Source organism: Phragmites australis, chromosome 12 (genome assembly GCF_958298935.1).
Source record: "Phragmites australis chromosome 12, lpPhrAust1.1, whole genome shotgun sequence".
In the NCBI taxonomy this organism is placed as follows: Eukaryota; Viridiplantae; Streptophyta; class Magnoliopsida; order Poales; family Poaceae; genus Phragmites; species Phragmites australis.
Window position 1 is genome coordinate 17,218,606 of NC_084932.1, and position 20,951 is coordinate 17,239,556.

The window sequence follows — 20,951 nt, forward strand, 5'->3', positions numbered from 1 at the left end:
AAGTTATCACCTAAGTGGGAAGGACCCTATATAGTAGTCGAAGCAACTCGACCTAGATTAGTACGGCTATCTACTCCAAATGGTGATATACTCAAAAACTCGTGGCACATCGACAAACTCTAGTAGTTCTATTCATAGATAAGGTAAGTCAAATGTAAGTTGATTACATTCTGATCAGACTGACTATCCTATTATATGTTGTTAACAGAAAGGATTCGCCTAGGTCTTGCAAATAGTGAAGATCCACCACCTCCAAAAGTTCAGAAGTATGTGGACCCTTACTTGCCCTCAAACGAGTTGAGGAATCTCCTCTGTTCCTCTGCAGAGCAGCAGCTGATCGCCTTGGGGATCAGCCATCGACCAGCGTAAGGGCCAGGACAGGTGGCTAAGGCGTCATGACTTGTCTAATCTCTGCAAAGAGGGGTGTGGTGTCATTGTGACATGTTAAAATCAAATGTTACTGTGAAAGCAAGTATGAGCAGGAGTGGGTTTTTAATGCTCAGCTACCCGACTATTCAATTTTCACTCGATGACCATAGAATAATTGTAGTCGTACGCCCGAGGGCTTATACCCTTGAGCATGTGGTCCATAAGAATGGGTCAATGCTTATGCTCTACCCTCTACTTGATCCAGTCATTGAGCAGAGAGTCGGGGGATACATCATGTAATTTTTATTCTTATAATTCACTCTCTATTTGACTATCATGTTAACAAGAGAGTCAGGAGTTACATTGTTTGAAGACAGTGCTTATGCTCCATTTTCTAGTCGAACTTAGTTATTGAGCGAAGAGTCAGGGGCCACATCGGGTATCTTATGATGCTACAGCTCTACTCTCTGTCTTGATTATCATATCAAACAGAGAGTCAGGGGCTACATTGCATACTTTTGATGCTCCAGCTTTACTCCCCGCTCAATCCAATCATCGAGTAGAGAGTCGAGGGCTACATCGCATAATTTTGATGGTACATGTATGCTCTTTCTTACTCTCTGATCGAGTATTTTTTTCCTCCTCGACCAGAGAGTCGGGGGCTACATAGTACTTTTTGCAAAAAAAATTATCTGGTTTTGTGTCGACTGCATTGGATAGAACCAGTAGAGACATATGTTGGGATGATAACAGACAACTATACCTAATAAGGAATAACAACACAAGAGATTACCTAATATGGAATTCATAACTGCGGGCAAGGTTGCGCTCCATTTGGCTGTGGGCGAGGCTGCGGGCGAGGATGCGGGCGATCGTGCGGGACGAGCGCAATTCGGCTGTGGGCGAGCATGATTTGGCTGAGGCCGAACAGTAGGCGGGGGCAGCCGAGCGAAGGGGCTGGGGGCGGCCGAGAAGACAACTTCTTCGGGACAGCCACATTTGTGATTGTTCTTTGGCGGTGGCTTTTGAGCCGCCGCGTTTTCTTGTTGTGTAGGGGTTCATTGTCATTGGCTGCTATGCTAGTGGCGGAGCTCACACGGCAGGAGCGGCAGCCAAGCCGGTTCAATTTTGAGCCGGCTCGTTTCCTTTTTTTGCTCCCCATAACACCTATCACTACCGAGTAAGGACTATCGATTCCAAAACCAGTAATAATAGGGTTTTGGAACCGGCAGTGATCACCCTTTTTGTTGTAGTATCAGGATCTCTCATGCAATTATTCATTCATTAAAAAAATTATCTGGATCAACCATCCTTTGCAAGTTTCAGGACCTCTCATGTAATTATTCATTCATTAAAAAAACTTATCTGGAAGAACATTTTTAGCTTCTTTTAAATAAATATATTCACTTAGAATTGGGAATAAACCAAAAGAAAGCCACAGATGATTGCAGTTTCTTCAGTAACTATCTTTCGATGCTCGTTTTACTTCAAACGTTCTATCAAATTGGTATATGTTCAGTCATAGCTCATTGGAGTCACATTATTTGATCTTTTGACATTCATCTGTGGTGGAATAGATTCGAGTATCCTAGGGTGTATTTGGTTGGACAGATATCTATAGATGGGAGATGACCATCTAGTTTTTTGAGGTGCTTGGTTGGAGGGTAAGCTTGATATGATGTCCACATAAACGGAATATTCTTTGTCAGATGCTGGATGAGCCCATCCACGAAAATGTACTGGACAAAGCCATCCATATTCTGGATGAGATTTATCCGTACTGATGTGGTTTATTATGGTTGATTAGAGTAAATACACTTTTTTATTAGCACACTTTAAATGATATTATCTTCTAAATTTTTTATCAGATTTATGATCCAATTGTATCATTGTTGTCACATCCCAAAATGCTAATTATGTACTTAAGTAGGTATAATCATCATGACTTTAAGTTTGTATGTGTTGTTTAGCAACTCGAGTTAAAAGTGTTCCAAAAAATACGTTGTAGGTGGTTTAGAGACACTTAGGAAAGCCCCAAACATCTTGGAGACAAGAAGAAAGGAAAAAGGGCAAATTTAGGAAAATTCAGTAAAGGATCCCTCTCGCGGTCTGACCGGGATTCCTTGTGGTCTGACTGTCAGGGGCAGCCATGTAGGCTTACCACGTGGGCTTTTTGTGGTCCGACCAATACTTCTCGCGGTCTGACCGCCATAGCGTAGAGACTCCACTTATGGAAATCGGCTAACTCTCTCTCACACTCACTCTCGCTCACACTCTCACTCTCACTCACTCCTTCACCCACACCAAGAGAGAGGGAGAGACCACCTCGACGTCCACGACGATCGAAGATCGACGAAGGGAACTTCCTCGAGCTCCCCAAAGGCTTCCTCGAGCTCATCCCCTTCATCCTCTTCGTCGGGGGAGTTCCTATTTGCGTTCATCCACCTCAAGCCCCTACACCAGCCCAGAGCCCGATCTCCAAATCGAAGCTTCCCTAGAGTGATCCCCTCTAATAGAAAGCTTCCTTATGATAAGGTAAGACGTCCCCTACTATTTTCCCATCATTCCCGAGCTCTAATCGATCCTCGTTCCATTTAGACCCAAGCTTAACCCTATCCTAGGGCTTATCCATGGGGTATTTTGAGTTTCGCTCGGTGAATATTGTCTAAGTCACTTTAGAAACATTGGTACCCTTCGTGGTCATTTCGCTGGAGCCTTCACCGGTGGCCTCGAAAGGTTCTGCTGATAGAGTCTCACGGTTCCGATCTTGGACACAAAACACGTACTAGGACTGCTGGGATGGTATTCCAATTAATCATCGTGGTCGTGATTAAACAAACGATCGTCCTGATGATTAATTGTAATACTATTTTGATGGTTCCTCACAATTGTATCCATTAGAACTAAATCAACAAAACAAGATCTCTCATGATTATATTTTGATGAAAAATAAATATATGAAAAGCGGATCCTATTAAATTTTGGCTAACCCCATCTAAATTTTATCCATCTAACCAAACATAAAATTGGATTGCTCTACCCATCTTACCAAATAAGAAATTGGATCGTCCCATCCAATAAAATATAGATGATCATATTTCATTCAACCTTGTCCTCCAATCAAACATAGAGAGAGAGACACTTATGGAGGCGGCTTTTGATCTAATGAAAGAGAAGACATGAACTAATTTAGAGAGAGAGAAAAGAGAGAAAATCATCTAGGGTTTGAGATTTTATAGAAATCGCTTTAAGAATGCTTTGTAGAGACATCTTGTGAACTCATATAATGAAAATCAAGTTTCATAAATTGATAAGTTGGTGATCCTGTTTTGTCTTTTTGTTCTTTGTCTTGCACGCATGTTTTAGTTTTTTTGGTGGATTTCTTGTTCTAACATTATTAGTCTTGATTCGATCCATCCAAACTCTTTCAAGGTCACCAAGTTAATGTTATGAAAAGTTTCATTTGTGAACATTTCATAATTATTTCTTAATCATGAAATTAGGGTTAATCAATTCTCATCAACATCTATTATGATCTGCTCTTGGGGTTCATCACTTTTGATCTAGGTATTTGATCGATGTGATTCTTTTTGGGTTCATTGCGAAACGTGTGCTATTTTCTGTTTAAGTGGGCATGGATAGTAATACCTGAAGCTAGCCAGAAATGCAAATCTTGCATTTTGGGGTGTCGAATTATTATCACTTGGCTAAAACTGATAGTAATAGACATGAACCGGCAGTGATAATAACAGTACCACTACCGATTTATGTCATAAACCAACAATGATAAGAAATATCCTTGCCGGTTCTTTAACTAACAGTGGTAATCCCATATTATTATTGCCGATTGCCCACTGCCAGTTTAAAAACTAGCATTGATAATGCTTTCTGTGGTAGTGAATTAAAGCTTATGATGATTCGATCTTGAACAAAGAATCCAATTGTTGCGTGTGTCGTGTAGTGTAATTTACTTTCCAATTTTTCATGTCGTTTGTTGCAAGCACTTACATGTGCAATGGTCGGAGGGGAGTCCATCGATCCATTGTACTTAGAAAAGTGAGGATATGCTTATTCTTATGTAAATACTCATAACAGTCAACCAATCTACATTTTAATAAAAATACATTTTATTTATTGCATTTGAATATTATTGAAGAAACTGATATGGTATATATTCTTCTTGGAAATTGGTTTCATAATATTGTAATTTTGCTATGTTCTATAAATATAGTATAACAAAATTTACTACCCAAAGCGACGCTTTGGCGTCAATACCAATATCTAAAACACCACTTATTTGTGACCAGAGAGTTAACATTTAACACAACAAAACAACACTAGAGGTTAAGGTATATATCAATTTGCCTCGGGCGCAATATATAACAATGTTGAAATCTATCTTTCTACTTATTTCCTATTTACCCCTTGATTGCTCACACCTCTAGTTAAGGACACCAGTTCCACCTCTCTTGTTGAATTCAACTCCTTTTCCTAATAATTTTGAACAGTGCTATTTAGAAAGGTAACAGAAGCAATTTTAAAAAAAAATACTATTTGATAACGGATGGAATAACAGACTATGTTTTCCCATCAAGAAACGGTGAATATATTAAGTGATAATCATTCTTAAAATAGGATGCAAAGAAATTAAAAGTAACAACAATTTTTTCAGAATGAAAAGACTTGTAATGACCGGATATGTATAGTACACTTGACATTTTTAATTTTTGGACCTGGTACTTCCACGGTTCCCACTACATTTTACTAGGACTACAAGAAGTACTAGAACAAACTCAAGTGTGACTTTTAGGCTGCCGTTGAGGTGTACAAATGTACTTCTAGCATTACATTTTTTTTCTCAATATATGAGTTAAATAGACCTCTCTCCTCTCTCCATGAAGCCACCACCACCGCACACACTCGCCAGGAAATGCTTTGGATGGAGCGTCGAATACTAGTCCCTCCCTCTCCTGCCTTCTCTCTCTAGGCTTAACTTGCCTTGCCAAGAAAATCTTGGATTTTTCCCGAGGCTTCCCGTCTGATATCCATGGTTCGTGGTGGTCTGGTGGAGATTTCTTCTCTTTCCTGCAGGCTCTTTATCAGGTGATCCCCCCGCCTATTAGTCTCCTGAAATACAATTAGTATCCTGGATCATTTCTTGTTTCTTAGGTGGTGATTTTTCTTTATCCTGTTATTGATTTCTGAATCCTGATGCATTCTTGATTGTTTCTGGTTGCCTCATGTTTTCTGATTTTGTTTTCTTTTTTCCCTTCCAAGAATCTTGGATCTTGGTTTGTGTTGTGTCCATATCCATGTAATATCATTTCCTCCAGGCTCCAAGAAACCTGCATCGATGTCTATGCAAATAGCTATCTGAACCATGTGATTAAGATTTGAATCTTCTTGATTCCAATGTTTCTTGTAGATAGATAAACTTCTTGTGTAACTGGTTCTGCCTTGCGTTGCTTGTGCAAGGGCAGATGACGTCTACTTCTCACTTGGGTTTGGTTTCGTCCTGGCCGGCGGTGACAACGAGAGAGAGCACGCTGGTGCGGCCGTCACGGTGTGGTGGCCCGCGGCGGTGTACTTGCGTGCTCCCTCCCGTTGTCACAGTCGCACAGTAAACTACCGTGTATTTCTTCTATGGCTTTGGCATCCTTCCTCCCCACCAGAAATATTGTCCATTCCCCAGTCCCTCCATTGGTCATTGGAAACTATGGTAACAGGTACTAAATGAAACACTCCTGCATATTACCAATTATCGTATTATACATAAATTGACCTTGTTAGATGTGCAATGAAAATGCTACTATTGCGTGTGCAAGGTCATGTGCACATTTGTGCCAATCATGCACGGAACACGGTTAATTGTGTGATTGTGTAACTTGATTAATTGTGTAAGCATCTGGAATAGAACTATGTGCTTGTGCCGATTTAATAGTGTCTTTCAAGCTCTAGTTGAATACCTTACTGCTCATCAGATGCTTGTGGCATAATTTCGATCTGAAGAGAATAGTTGGTGCAAGTACTACCTTCCATATCTTGCTCAACTAATGTATGTGCTGTACATTTAATCTTACACTATCGGTGTGTTAGAGTACGATCATATTAGACGTAGTCCATCTAGAGTTTAGTTTAATTCCTTGATGGTTTAATTTTCATTTCTTCCATGGTGAGATCTGAGTTTGAAATTCGATTCATCCAACTTTTTTTATTATTGCAGTTTGTTTTAGTCTTTCATAAATGCCAGGACCACATGAAATTTAAGATAACCATACCCTTAACTGGAAGCACTATGCACTCTGAGTTACTCCACTTAGCTATTTTGCAAAGTAACTGTATACGCATTGTCAAATTTTATCAATGAGTAGTTTCTTTTTTTTTGAAACTGTATAATAGGGGAAGCCCCTACTGTGTTATTTTATATTAAAAAATATAGGAAAAGATAAAAGCTGTACATTAACTGGACCAAGGAGGTTCGAGGGATGGAAGAGAAAGAGGCTAAGACACAGAATCAAGCCAAGAGGAAACAATCTTACTTAAAGTGAAGTTCATCCTATGCAAATGAAGAACACTATTCCTAAAATAGGTTCCCCATGACTGAAATGAGGGCACAGTGCTTTGAAAGATTTCATATTTCTTTGCTTTCAGATTTCCCATGCTGCAATCATGAAAACTTCCATGAAGAAGGGGTAATGAAAATCGTGCTTTGCCTCTTGGATCATGGAGAAGAAGCGGCTTGCATTGTTCCAAACAATGTTGAGGGACAACCAACATCGTGTGGCAAAAGGATATGTGAAGAAAAGGTGATAGGTGGTCACTTCAACATTCTGAGCGCAGAGAACACATCTATAATCATTCCCTACAATATGGAATTTTTTTCTTCTAAGAAGATTCATGGAATTAAGCCTGTCTTTGAAGAGTAGCCAATCAAATACTTTGATTTTTTTATGCACTTGGATTTCCAGATCCAATTAGAGGGGGGTGGGGTGAGATTGCCTTGAAATTGGAGGCATAGAACTTCCAGGAAGAGTTGCTGTTGGAGCCCCAGCAACATTCCCATGTGTCCCTTTGGTTGGCTGAGACCTGTACTTGAGCCATAATCTCATGAAGTATTATAAGTTCATCAAGTGCTTGCTGGCTCATTGGTGAGTGAAACTGATCTTGATGGCTTCCAAGTAGTACAACTGTGAGTAGTTCTTATTACCGCAGCGTACCAGTAATTGTCATTTGCTACTTCTTTTAACATTGTTTAACGAATTTTGCATACTATAGATTGTTTTGCGCCCTTTGTGTTATTCTGTCACAATAACTCTTTTTGTCATAAGAAAATATCTTCTTCACTTATGATCATGACAATTGTTTTTGAAATGTACATACCAAGAATTTGCTACCTCCATTTTCCTTTTATTTGTCGTTATGGACATAAACACAATGTTCCAATAAATGTATTTAATTATTACTTTTTTCTAGTCACTACAAAGTGCTAGATTTTTTTAAAAAACAGACAAATAAGTATTTTGAGGACAACCTACAATTGTCATTTCCATATGACAAATCATGAATCTAATACTTCTATGCATATAAGTGGTCAAAATTTTTGAAGTTGACTACATGAACCATACCATAAGACATTTGTATGAGAATGGAGGTGTACTATGTATGCCAAGTATGATCATTCATTAATTGGGCACTGAAAACCCCATGGACTTTATTAGGCATGTACGGTGCAAGTTCTTATAGTGGTGCTTAGCAAAATACAACTACTTACCCTTGCAAGCCGCCATGTCGAATAGGTAGACAAATGGTACTTATTTTGATGCATCAATGCTCAGGTAGACACCTATGTCGAATAGGTTCTTGTGGATATAATTACATATAATTTAGGAAATTACACTTTTGTTCTTATTATTTCAGCAAAATCAGTTTCCCATATGGAAAATTATCTATTTTATTTTTATAGTTTTGCAATATTTGCAATTTTTTAATACTAATTAAATGACATTGCATTGTTATAGATAAAATTCATATTAGCTTGCGCTTGAAGATGCTGACATGGGCTTGACATGCGCCATAATGTCGCCTCTGCCATTCTATGGGGCTCTTTCAAGTTCCACCCTTTTTGCATAGCATTTTTACCGAACATTTTGCTGCTACACTCGGCCTACACATTCTCATCAGCTGTCCATCATACTAGCAAACTTGCTTGGTCGGTACCTCATTCACCATTTGCACTGCTTAGCCAAATTAAACCCCCAAGGAGACTCAAAGAGGCGGCTTCACTTGATTGTGATGAAGAGAATAGTTAGACGATGGAACAATCAACTTTTTTTAATTAGAAAAAGTCTACATAACCCCACAAACTATCGACTGGTATATACTTAAAACCCTGAACTACAAAATCAGGTATTGTGGACCTTAAACTTTACAAAATTGTTTACTTAACCCTCTAACTTGGTTTCTAAGGCTTTTTTCACCTCACTGGCATCCACGTTGGCACTGGTTTTGCCACACAGGTGGGGATGGGCACTAGGACCACATGTGAGTGGCACATGTTATGGACCCTTCTTCTTTCTTCTTCTTTCTTTTCACCCCACCCAGTCCTTCCCCTGTGCTTCTTCTCCACTCGCTCCGGTGTCGCCTCGATGGGACCGTGCCGTCACCCCTCTTTTCTCTTGTTCCACACCCAAGCGCCACGTCGCACCCTCTCCTCAGCCTAAGCACATTGCTCCCCTCCCTTCTTCGCCTGGGCCGCATCGGCTTGCGCCCTACCTCCTCAGGTCGTGCTGCCTCCTCCAAGTTCAAGCTCCCCCTTATCTCTAGCGAATTTGGTTTGGGTTTGTTTGAATCGGAGTCCAGCCGCCGCAATCCATGGAATTTGTAACCAATTCAATCTCGAGTGGTAGCCTTGGTTGCCGGCCTATATATAGAAGGGAGGGTATTGCTGTGAGAGGGGAAGATTGGAGGAAGAGCGTCGAAGCCCTATCAAGATCTCGCTATCACCCTGGCCCTCATCCTTTGCCGCTGCCGAGCTCAGCTTGAACTCTTTCTATTGACAAATAGTAACGTCAGGGAGCTGGTTAGAATATGGTGGTGCTCGCTGTCGGGCCCTTGCAGCCCTTGTGATGGAGAAGCTCGCTGTTGCCGCCGGTCACCGCGATGAGTTGCCCTCTTTTCTCTCCATCCTTTGTCGCATGTCATCCATGATAACGCGGGTCCTTGTTGGCTGCTGGTGACACCGTGTGTTGAGGTGCCTGTTGACACCGTGGTGCCCGCCACCGTTGCACTCTATTGCCTGTTGATGCCTTCTTGCTCGCGGACGATGATGGTCAACCTGAGGCCGTCGCTCTGTCCTCGCTCTGGTGCTCTCGATGCATGTCATGATCGCGTTGGTTCTATTAAGCTTGTTGTTAGTGCTGTTGTCGTATTCCTGACGTCTGATGCCATCCTGTTGTGCTGCCAAGTATATCACAATTCACCAAGGCCCTTCTGTTATCGCTTGTCATCTGGCCGATGATGGCCAAGCTGAGGCCGCCCGATGTTGCCACCATTGAGATGCTCCAGGCGGTGTGAACTCTATTATCATTAAGGTGCTCAACTGGTGTGTAGGCGTGCGTTGTTGTCGCCATTGTTCTGATCGATCTTTGGCTGGGCCAAGATAAAAGAAAGAAGAAAGAAGAAGGGTCCCTAACCTATGCCATTGACATGCGGTCCTTGTGCTTGTCCCCGCCTGTGTGGCAAAATCAGTGCCAACGTGGATGCCAGCGAGGCAAAAATAGCCTCAGAAACAAGGTTAGGGGGTTCGGTAAATGGTTTTACAAATTTAAGTTCCACAATACCTAGTTTGTAGTACGGGGTTTTAAGTATACACCACTCGATAGTTTAGGGGGTTATGTAGACTTTTTCCTTTCAATTATACTGATTATGGAACATATATTGGAATTTTTTAAAGGTGGAATAAATAATCATGTATAAATTATGGACTTTGTTGTATGCGAGTCGATGGAAAGAGTCAAATGAGAACCACATTAAACTAGGACATGGAGATCTAGAAATATTGGCACTGTGCAAATATCTAAAAATAATGACCACCTTACATAGCATTTTCACCGAACATTTTGCCGCTACACTCGGCCTACACATTCTCAGCTGTCCATCATACTAGCAAACTTGCTTGATCGGTACCTCATTCACCATTTGCACTGCTTAGCCAAATTAATCCCCCAAGGAGACTCAAAGAGGCGGCTTCACTTCATTGTGATGAAGAGAATAGTTAAACGATGGAACAATCAATTTTTTTTAATTAGGGAAAAGTCTACATAACTCTCTAAATTATCGACTGGTGTATAATTAAAACCCTGAACTACAAAATCAAGTATTGTTGACATTAAACTTTGCAAAACCGTTTACTTAACCCCCTAACTTGGTTTATGAGGGTTTTTTCACCTCACTGGCATCCACACTGGCACTGGTTTTGCCACATAGGTGGGGATGGGCACTAGGACCGCATGTCAGTGGCACATGTTATGGACCCTTCTTCTTTTTTTTTCTTCCCATCCAACCCTTCCCCTGTGCTTCTTCTCCACTCGCTCCGGTGTCACCTCGATGGGACTGTGCTGCCACCCCTCTTCTCTCTTGGTCCACACCCGGGCGCGCCGCATCGCACCCTCTCCTCGGCCTGAGCACATTGCTCCCCTCCCTCCTTCGCCTAGGCCGCATCGGCCTACACCCTACCTCCTCAGGTCACGCCGCCTCCTCCATGATCGAGTCCCCCCCCCCTCCTATCTCTAGCAGATGTGGTTTGGGTTTGTTTGAATCGGAGTCCGGCCACCGCAATCCATGGAATTCGTAACTGATTGAATCTTGAGCAGTAGCCCTGGTTGCCGGCCTATATATAGAAGGGAGGGTACTGCTGTGAGAGGGGAAGATTGGAGGAAGAGCGTTGAAGCCCTATCAAGATCTTGTTGTCACCCTGGCTCTCATCCTTTGCCGCCATCGAGCTCAATTTGAACTCTTGCTATTGACAAATAGGTTGTCAGGGAGCCGGTTGGAATATGGTGGTGCTCGCTGCCCAGCCCTTGCAGCCCTCGTGATGGAAAAGCTCGTTGTTGCTGCCGGTCCCTGCGTGAGTTGCCCTCTTTTCTCTACATCCTTTGTCGCAAGTCATCCATGATAACCTTGTTGACCGCTGGTGACGTCGCGTGTCAAGGTGCCTGTTCACACCGTGGTGCCCGCCACCGCCTCACTCTATTGCTTGTTGATGCCTTCTTGCTCGGGACTGATGATGGTCAAGCTGAGGCCGTCGCTTTGTCCTCGCTCTGGTGCGCTCTTCTGTTATCACTTGTCCTCTGTCCGATGATGGCCAAACTGAGGCCACCCGATGCCGCCACCATTGAGATGCTCTAGGTGGTGCGATCACTATTGCCATTAAGGTACTCAGCTGGTGTGCAGGCGTGCATTGTTGTTGCCATTGTTCTGATCGATCTTTGGCTGGGCCAGGAGAAAAGAAAGAAGAAAGAAGAAAGGTCCCTAACCTGTGCCATTGACATGCGGTCCTTGTGCTTGTCCCTGCCTGTGTGGCAAAATCAGTGCCAACGTGGACGCCAGCAAGGCGAAAATAGCCTCAGAAACCAGGTTAGGGGGTAAAGTAAACAGTTTTACAAAGTTTAAGTTCCACAATACCTGGTTTTGTAGTACGAGGTTTTAAGTATACACCACTCGATAGTTTAGGGAGTTATGTAAACTTTTTCCTTTCAATTGTACTGATTATGGAACAGATATTGGAGTTTTTTAAAGGCAGAATAAATAATCATGTACAAATTATGGACTTTGTTGTATGTGAGTCGATGGAAAGAGTCAAATGAGAACCACCTTAAACTAGGACATGGAGATCTAGAAATATTGGCACTGTGCAAATATCTAAAAATGATGACCACCTTATATTTTTCTTTAGATCACCATGTTTCTTTTTTAGTGTGTGTTTCATATCGGCGCTGTTGCTTTCCCCTACAAATCAAGCAGTTGTTTCCATTTTTCAATTTGTCTTCCAGTTGTGTTCACATCGATGTTTACGGTTAGCTGGTTCTCCAGCTCTTCCCATTCTTTTGTATTTCTCTGCTAACCTGTGAGTTGACATGATATTCATATGCTTACCATTGTGATCATTACCTTTCGCTGTTTACTTATTGAGACATTTTTATCCCACCCTTGCTTCCTAGCCTGTTGCTCCTGGCAGAAACAAGCTGAGTAGCATTCATTGGCATGAGCTTCTACTTTTCTGATCTTACAAATATTTTCAACAAAATCCCATGGTCTCAGTTTGATCTTTATTCTGTGTTAAATTCTCCTCTGTTTTTTTTTTGCATGCTTAGGTTCTTGGATTTTACATTCGTATCATTTTATTGGATATTTCGGCCAAGTTTTTGAGTAGACATTAATTTACATTTTTCTATCGATTGCAATGGCATTTTGCTTGGTGTTGATATAGAAGCAATGGCTGTGGATCTTACAGAAAAACATCCAAAATGAAGAATCCCACAGTCTGTAGTTTTTGGTGTATTCTTGATCCTACCATCCATGGTTTAGCCTGATTATTGGTTTTATTTTTGTTCCATTCCAATTTCAATGTCGTCATTTGTGTATATTGCTAATGCCACTGCTATTGCATTTTTTTTAGCATGGCGGCGCCTATTAGTCAAACTAGGTGGTGACAACAGTTCTCATTAGCAATCTGATCCCAATTAACTTTGTATATTAATCGTGCAATTTTGTATCTTACCTTTCCTCTTAGAATGTCTATCTTTCTGTATAGTGTAATAGATTTTTGTCCAGTGTTAAAAATACCATGTAGAAACGGTGCATTCTTTTCGTTGCTTGTTTTGTTGTTTTGTTCAATCCTGTCCGCGCAGGCTTGCTTGGAGGGACTGGGGTGGGTCTAAAAAAAGGTAGCTTTGCAATGTCCTGTGCCACAGAATCATCCCTTAAGCTAATCTTTTAATTGCTATGTACTGATTTTCGGTATCTTTCAGAATAGGCATGAATCCGGAGCTGTGTGTGCATACTAGCATACCTGATTGAACTTTTAAGAAATGGTGTTTACACAAATGGAGCTAATCATCTTGCATCCTTTGTGGCATCTGAGCTGTCCTGTGTCTGTTTCTATTGAGGCATCGGCATTTTGTTGCCTCCAAGGACAAAGCTTATGTATTTTGATCGATACAAATCAGAACAAGGCTTTCGACATGTTTGGATCCCAATCTTCGTCTTAACACATTTATTTGGTAAATCAAGACCAACATAACTGGAGAAAAGCATCAATCTTATTACAGATGAGCATGTGCAGCATGTACTGTATAGCCTTGCAACAGAAGCATAGTATATTTTCAACGGGCATCCTTTTTTTAAGAGCTGGAGTAGGGGAATCCCCTAATATATTGCGGCAACTTTATTAATAAAGGCCCACGGAGGCTATTAACAAACTGTACAACGCCTACAGTAGGCTAGCCTTAGAGAGACGAACGAGAAATGAATAAAGCTAAACAAAGTTGTTAATCCAGTGGGATAACGAAACATGTAAAGCACATTTAATTCTGTGCAACTATAAGTGCACAATGTTAATGAAAGTGCTAATGAATTGCTCCATCATTTGTGAAAAGTTAGATTGACTTGCTGAAAGATTTTTGCATTCATTTGCTTTCAAATTTCCTAGGTTGCAATAGCGAAGACTTTCAAGAAGAAGTTATGGTGAAAAACCCTAGCTGCTTCCTCCATCATTACAAAAAAATCTGTTGACTAGTTTCATGCAATGCCAAGAGAAGACCAACATCTCGGCTAAAGGGACATGCAAAGAAGAGGCGGAAAGTCATATCCTCCACGTTTAAGTTACAAAGAACACAATTATAATTGTTTTTCTAAATTTTGTCTTTTCCTTTTAAGAATATTGTGTGTGTTGATTCTATCTTTGAAGAGAAGTCATGTGAACACTCTAATTTTTTTGGAGCACTTCGATTTCCAAATCTTGGTAACGGGGGTTGGAGGCGATATGGCCTTGAAAGGCAAAGCATAAATTTACATAATGCATACCTATCATTACCCTAGTAGTAAATCCAACTATTCTTTTGTGCGCTCTGGATCTGCACATTATCCAATTTCAACTAGAGTCTAGAATTCTTGGAACGCTACTGTCAACAGGGGGTATGGAAGTTTTTATGTCACAATAGATACATTCTTATCTCTAGCAAACGAGTACAGATGAGGTAGTTACTCTTTGAGGTAATCGTCATTCCACACATCATGCCAATAAGAGTAGTAGAGCCAATTCATAGATAGCCCGAAGCAACACCCCTGAATTGATCTAAATAGCTCATGATATCCCTCCACCAAAACAATCCTCTTGCCCTAAAGGCATGAGGGTCACGGCCACTGCTATAGTGAGTAATGTCTAAGGAATGTCCATCCTATTGTAAAATTTGTGCAGATGCTTCATAGGAGTGCTTCATTTTGCATGACCAATTGATGACCCCTAGTCCCCCTTTGTTTTTTGGGACACATACTTATTCCCAAGCAATAAGTGTCTTCCCTTTGGACGATCCATTCGGGTCCCTCCATAAGCAATTCCTTCGAGCTTGTCTTCTTGGGAAGCTTGAGAGTACACATGGTGTAGGTCGGCAGGGATGAGAGAGCTGAGTTAACCAATGTTACTTTCCTGCAAGGCCTAGTAGCTATGATTCTTCGCTCAATCTACTCATGATGGGGGTCAGATTATCAAACTTCGGCCTAGTGATACCCAAAGGCAGGCTGAGATAGGTGAAAGGCAGAGAACCAACCGAGCAACCAAAAATTCATGCCAAGAGCTTAGTCTTCTCTTCTAACAGATTGATTGGGACCAAACACGACGTGGAAAAGTTCACCTTGAGTCTAGAAGATTGCATATAGTTGTGCAGGATACCTTTGAGGTATAAAATATCTCTCTGTTGAGCCTTCATGATGATGATTGTATTATTGTTATACTGGATAATGGGGAATTCAGTTGTATGAGGTAGGTTCAACGGCAGAGAAAGAATGCCCTTGGCTCTGGCTTCATTATTTATGCATTGGAGAAGATCTGCTGCTATGATAAAGAGCAAAGGGGAAAGGGGATCACCCTGCATTACACCTCTCTTCCAAATGAAACTTTTACCAGGAACCCTAAGTAACGATGACTAATGGGTAACTACCATATCCAGATACCCTAGCGATTTCAGTTATTCTTGGAGCATATCTCTATCTCTGGGAAGGGAGTCCCTTGATGAATGGAAACTGCTCGTAGGAACCTAGGATATCTCATAAATAGGAAAATTTATCTCTAAGAACAAGAATGAGGACTCCAGAGGACATATGACGTCCCTTATATACAGAGCCTCGGAACCATCGCAGGATAAGACACAGCAAGTTAGACAATTTCTACGAGCCATTATGCACCGGAGGAAGCTCTACAAGCCTTTTGCAACGAGATCTCCTCTGACTATGCACAAGGAAGACAACGACTAGGTTAGATCTATCTAGGATAGCCACAACCCCCCCCCCCCTTGTAATAGTCCCAAGGATCAATACAAGACAAATAGGATGTAGGGCTGTTATCTTAAGGGAGACTCAAACCTGTATAAAAACCCCTTACGTGTTCCCTTGATTTGTCTACTCAAAGTATCACCTACTTTTCCTACAAATTCATAAGATCGGTGATTCTCCAATCATCGATAGCTGGCGCTGGCCATGGGGAACATGATAATAGGAGTTGAAGATTCTACACAGAATATGCTGTTGACTTCTCCCAAGCCTACACCGGGGACCGGTATCTCGGATGAGGGGTTCTACAACAACTTCACTCATCCCACCGACAAACCGGCGATCAATCGGGTGCACCTCAATGAATAACTATCTAGCGACAATTCAAGCGATGAGGTAAGTCGCTTCATGGATCAATGCATCAAAGACTACAATATCAAGTTCAAACCACTTAACTACCAAGACAATCGTCAGTGCGATATCCACCACAGGTCAGGATCTTCCCGTGTAGCTTCTAACAACATGGATTGTCAAGATACCTACTCGGAGCAATCAAATGATAAATCCATGATGGATCTAGACTCCTCTTCCAGTGGAGGTTACCCCCTAGAAATCTTTGCCATCAAAGATAGAGGTGACGATCCAGACGATCATGGTAGCAATTCTACGGACGCACATGTCCCTCCCGCTCTGGGTTTGAGTGACGCCTAGCTTACACTGAGCATCCCTCCCTAAAAGCTAAACCCTAATGAAGCATAGGGTTTACCATCTCCCAACCATCAGCAAGGGCTTAGAGCTTTAGATCTGCAGCAGATCAGAGGCTCCTCCATCTATAGGAGGCCCTCATTCGCCCTCCGACTACAGATCTGACAACTTCCCTGGCAAGGACTAGATGAACTCCACTTCTGGCATGACCAAAGAGGTTGTCATCCAGACCAATAATTTCCATTTGACCCTTGCTGGGAATAGCTCTAATAGGGGGAAGTCGCGTAACACCCCATCTCAAGAAGTATCGGACTCGGAGCGGCGTAATCCCCGGAACAAGGCATCCTGGGATGACAATCGGGCATCTAATCGCCATAGGACCTCGCAAGTTAGAGATCATCTGATCATCGACTTGCACGAGGTCGTCGATTGGCAAAAACACCCGACCCTCGAGGTTACATCGTTAGCCCCTTGACAAGCTAATCCCCGACTCCCGTGGGTAAAACACCCGAGGTTGTCAGGACCAAGCAGGGCGCTATCAACGGGTGCATGGCCTTCTCTCTGGATCTACAAAATGTGAGATGGCTGGCAAGGTTCCACCCTGGGTCAATCAAGAAGTACAATGGGAGAACGAATCCCGTTGAGTTCCTCCAGGTCTATACCACGGCTATCCAAGCGACTAGTGGGATGAGAAGGTAAAGGCGAACTACCTCCCCCAGTCCTTGAAGGGGCAGCTAGGGCATGATTGACCAATCTATTGTTGGGAATAATATACTCGTGGGAGCATCTTTGCAACGAATTTGAAGCTAACTTTCAAGGTACGTACATTCGCCCTAGCATGAAAAACGATCTCTATGATGTCCCAGCAAAAAAAACCTTGCGTGAGTACTACGCTGCTTCAGCATCATCCAGAATAACATCCCCAAAATCAACGACTATGATGTCATCCAAGCGTTCACCTAGGGGGTTAAGAGTTAGTGATGCGTTGAAGATATCACCCAAAGGTGCCCGAGATAGTAAAAGAACTCATGAAGATCATCAATATGTTTGCGAAAGTCAAGGATGTACTCCTCATCATTAAGGAGAAGGCTTCTCAGCCTGAGACAGTAAAAGGACCTCAACTTGGGCTCGGTAGCGACACAGCTAAGAGCAAGCGCAAGAAGAACACCAAGGGAGGTAAGGGTAAGAATGCTAAATTTGATGAAGGTTTTGCAGATCTGCCCGACACCTGTCCCGACAAGTGCTCCAGATTATCCCAAGGCAAGAGCTTCACATCAGGCTTTGTCGAACACGACAATAAGCCTTGGTGCGACCTCCATCATACTAATAAACATAGCCTTCAAGAGTGCTACCTATGGAAGAAGATGGTCAAAGCGGAGATCGAGAAATCGACCAAGGGAAAGAAGACCCAGGTCATGACCCAGTGCAAGGACTCCAGCTCCAGCAGCAGTGAGAGCGGCATGGACCCACTACTAGAGAAATGATTTCTACATATGGTTCAGAAACCCTTGCTTGGGACACTTTTTCAAACCGTCTATACTAAAGAGTATGTACAAATTAGATTTGTACATATGATTTTTGAACCATCTATACAGATATTTAGTACAGATGGTTCCAAATTGTAACCATCTGTACTAAGTTTTCTGGAGCTAAAAATCTAAAAAATATTTTTCCTACCCACACCAGCCCCTATATTATTATGTAGGCGCAGTTGCAAATCACGCGATTTTTCACGTGAAATACCACGTGTGCATTTTCTGGGAGTCAAACCCGCAACCTCTAACCTTGCGCAAATCATTCTTACCATATACGCTGATCATTGTATGAAAATAATCTATATAACATATACGCTCCAAATAAGTAGAACACTATTAGTATGGACGGTTCTAAGTTTGGAATCATCTGTACTAATAGTACATATGGTTCCTAGTTTAGAACCGTATGTACTATTCTATTTGTATAGATAGTTTCAAACTAGAACCGTATGTACTATTACTGTCTATAGTACAAATGGTTCTAAACTATAACTGTCTATACAAAAGGAACAGTACAAACAATTTCAGTTTGGAATCATTTGTACTATTAATATAGATGGTTGTAGTTTAGAACTATCTGTACTATAGCGTCCCACTTTGTTGGAACTGCTCATTGCCATTTTCTCAAACGGTTCTAGTTTGGAGCCATCTGTGGTACCTTTTGTACAGACAGCTTCGTAGATCTATCTGTACAGGGGCGTCCCACTAAATAGATTTTTTAGTACTGATCCGATGTCTTTCCAGTCAGACAAGAGGACTGTCAATCACCTATTCGGTGGTTCAGCGTCCTACGAGTTCAAGTGACAATACAAGATGGTGGCCTGAGAAGTCTTGGCTTGCGAACCTGACGATAATCATGCGCAGCCGATATTTCTGCAGGACACAATCTAAAACAAACTAGCATTCAAAACTAAACAATAGGTCAAACATGAAACAACAGGTCAAACATGAACTAAAAACTCAACAAAATAGTTGACAATAGCTCAAACATGACCCGATGCAAAGTGGACGTTGATGGCTCCATGCGACGCGATGTCGAGGGCTCCAGCGACGGCGCAACGTAAGGTGCCAACATCGAGGGCTCCTGTAGTGCGGTGTAAATGGCTAGAGCCTGGAGGCGATGGTAGCTAGGGCAAATAGCCTTATGAAGACCTAATGCAAAGTGGACATGTGGGTGCATATTCGTGTGGAGTAGGTAGGCCTCAAGTCTCAAGTGGTCCCTCACTCCCTTGGACCTCGGGTTACCATGGACCAGGTAAGTTGGGCCTGGCTCTCTAGGCTTGTGAGCTGGCTCAAGCTAGCTCATTAACAAAATGAGCTAAAATGTTGGCTCAGCTCATTACAAAATAGAATGAGCCGATCTGATCCGAGCCGAGTTGAGCCAGCTCACGAGCTTTGAGCTTTTCATCCACCCCTATGTAAAATCCCATCCTAGGAAGACCAATTGTAGCCAAGTTCATTGTAGCCACGCATTATGCTTACCAATGTATGAAGATCCTAGAACCTGAATGGGTCATCACCATCCGGGGTTGCTCCAAGACAGATCTCCGCTGCAACAAGCAAAGTCTCGACATATCAGCTCAACACCAACCAAGCAAGGAACCCAATAGCTCAAGGATCAAGGTGAACGAGAAGCCTCAATCGTGACTGCGACCATAGCGCCTTGAGGTGCAAACCCTGAAACCCAGGGGCTTGGTTCGACGATTAGTCTGGAACCCATGTAACAACGCCCATGCTACCCTCAAACTTTTCAGCTTAATCTAGTCTCTGTCATTTAGGTTTAAGATATTATGTTTACAATAGCTCGTGGGTCATCAATTAGCTATGTAAGCCCCAAGTGTAAGTACTAAGAAAATATCTTCATAATAATAAATATCATATTGCCTAGGAAGTCGCTTGAATTCTTTTTCTGACTTACTTGTCTTTCTGTGCATCCACATGCCTGACAATGGGATAAGTCGTTTCTCAGTTCCTTCATCCTATATGTGCACCCAGGGCGGAAAAAAGCTTTTCTCGACCCAAAGGCAATATGAGCTCTCTTCACTTTATTATGTTTTCTATTTAGACTGCCTAGCCTGAAAAAGCTTTCCATGTAGAAAGTTGGGAGCTTAACTAGTACTTAGTACAGGAAATAAAAAATAACATATTGTGGATGCTCTGAAAGCCAATTCTAATGGGAAGCGAAGGATCATTACGTTTTGCGAACTCGGGTTTGCAAAAAGGCTCCTTATCGTGTTCCATGAGTGACTGGGAGCTACAATGTCTTCCACTCAAGCGGGCCTAAGGCCGGACATAATAAGCGCTCTGACTAGTAACTTACACGTCCTAAACCAATCAAAGGAAGAAGTAAGGAAATCATGATATGTTGTCAAATGCATCCAGTATCGAGTTCTCCTATCAAATGCAAAAGCATTTATGATAAAAAAAATCCCACAAGTTTAACAAAGCTACCAAGTTTTCTGACATAATGTTTCAAATAATTTTATGGTAGGGACCCAACTTCAAAGTCCATCACGTCCACAAAAACCTTGGCCGGCCCAGTCACCTCCTCCACCTTCTGCACTGAAAACTCATCTGACTCTTCCTCGAAGCCTCATGGAGAACATCGATGTCAATGTTCGGGTAGTGGGCCTTAGTATGGGAAACACAAAGGTGACCGCTTCTTCCACACCCTGCCTGACTTAGCTCAAGAGGTGCTCATCCACCTTCCCTTGGAGCCCCTCGTAAGCCTTGGAAAGCTTGGTTACCTGGGTGGTCAGCCCAGTTGTGTCACCATTGCTAGCAAGTTCTGCCGAGATC

The 20,951-nt window shown here is 42.2% G+C and overlaps 1 long non-coding RNA gene across 1 annotated transcript; it reads left to right on the forward strand.

Moving 5' to 3' along the window:
• The first annotated feature begins 5,247 nt into the window (after positions 1 to 5,247).
• On the forward strand, positions 5,248 to 14,067 carry LOC133887445 (uncharacterized). Its single transcript, XR_009903576.1, has 3 exons — positions 5,248 to 5,472; positions 7,021 to 13,313; positions 13,398 to 14,067. It is a non-coding gene; the product is annotated as an uncharacterized LOC133887445 (long non-coding RNA).
• Positions 14,068 to 20,951: the final 6,884 nt, after the last annotated feature.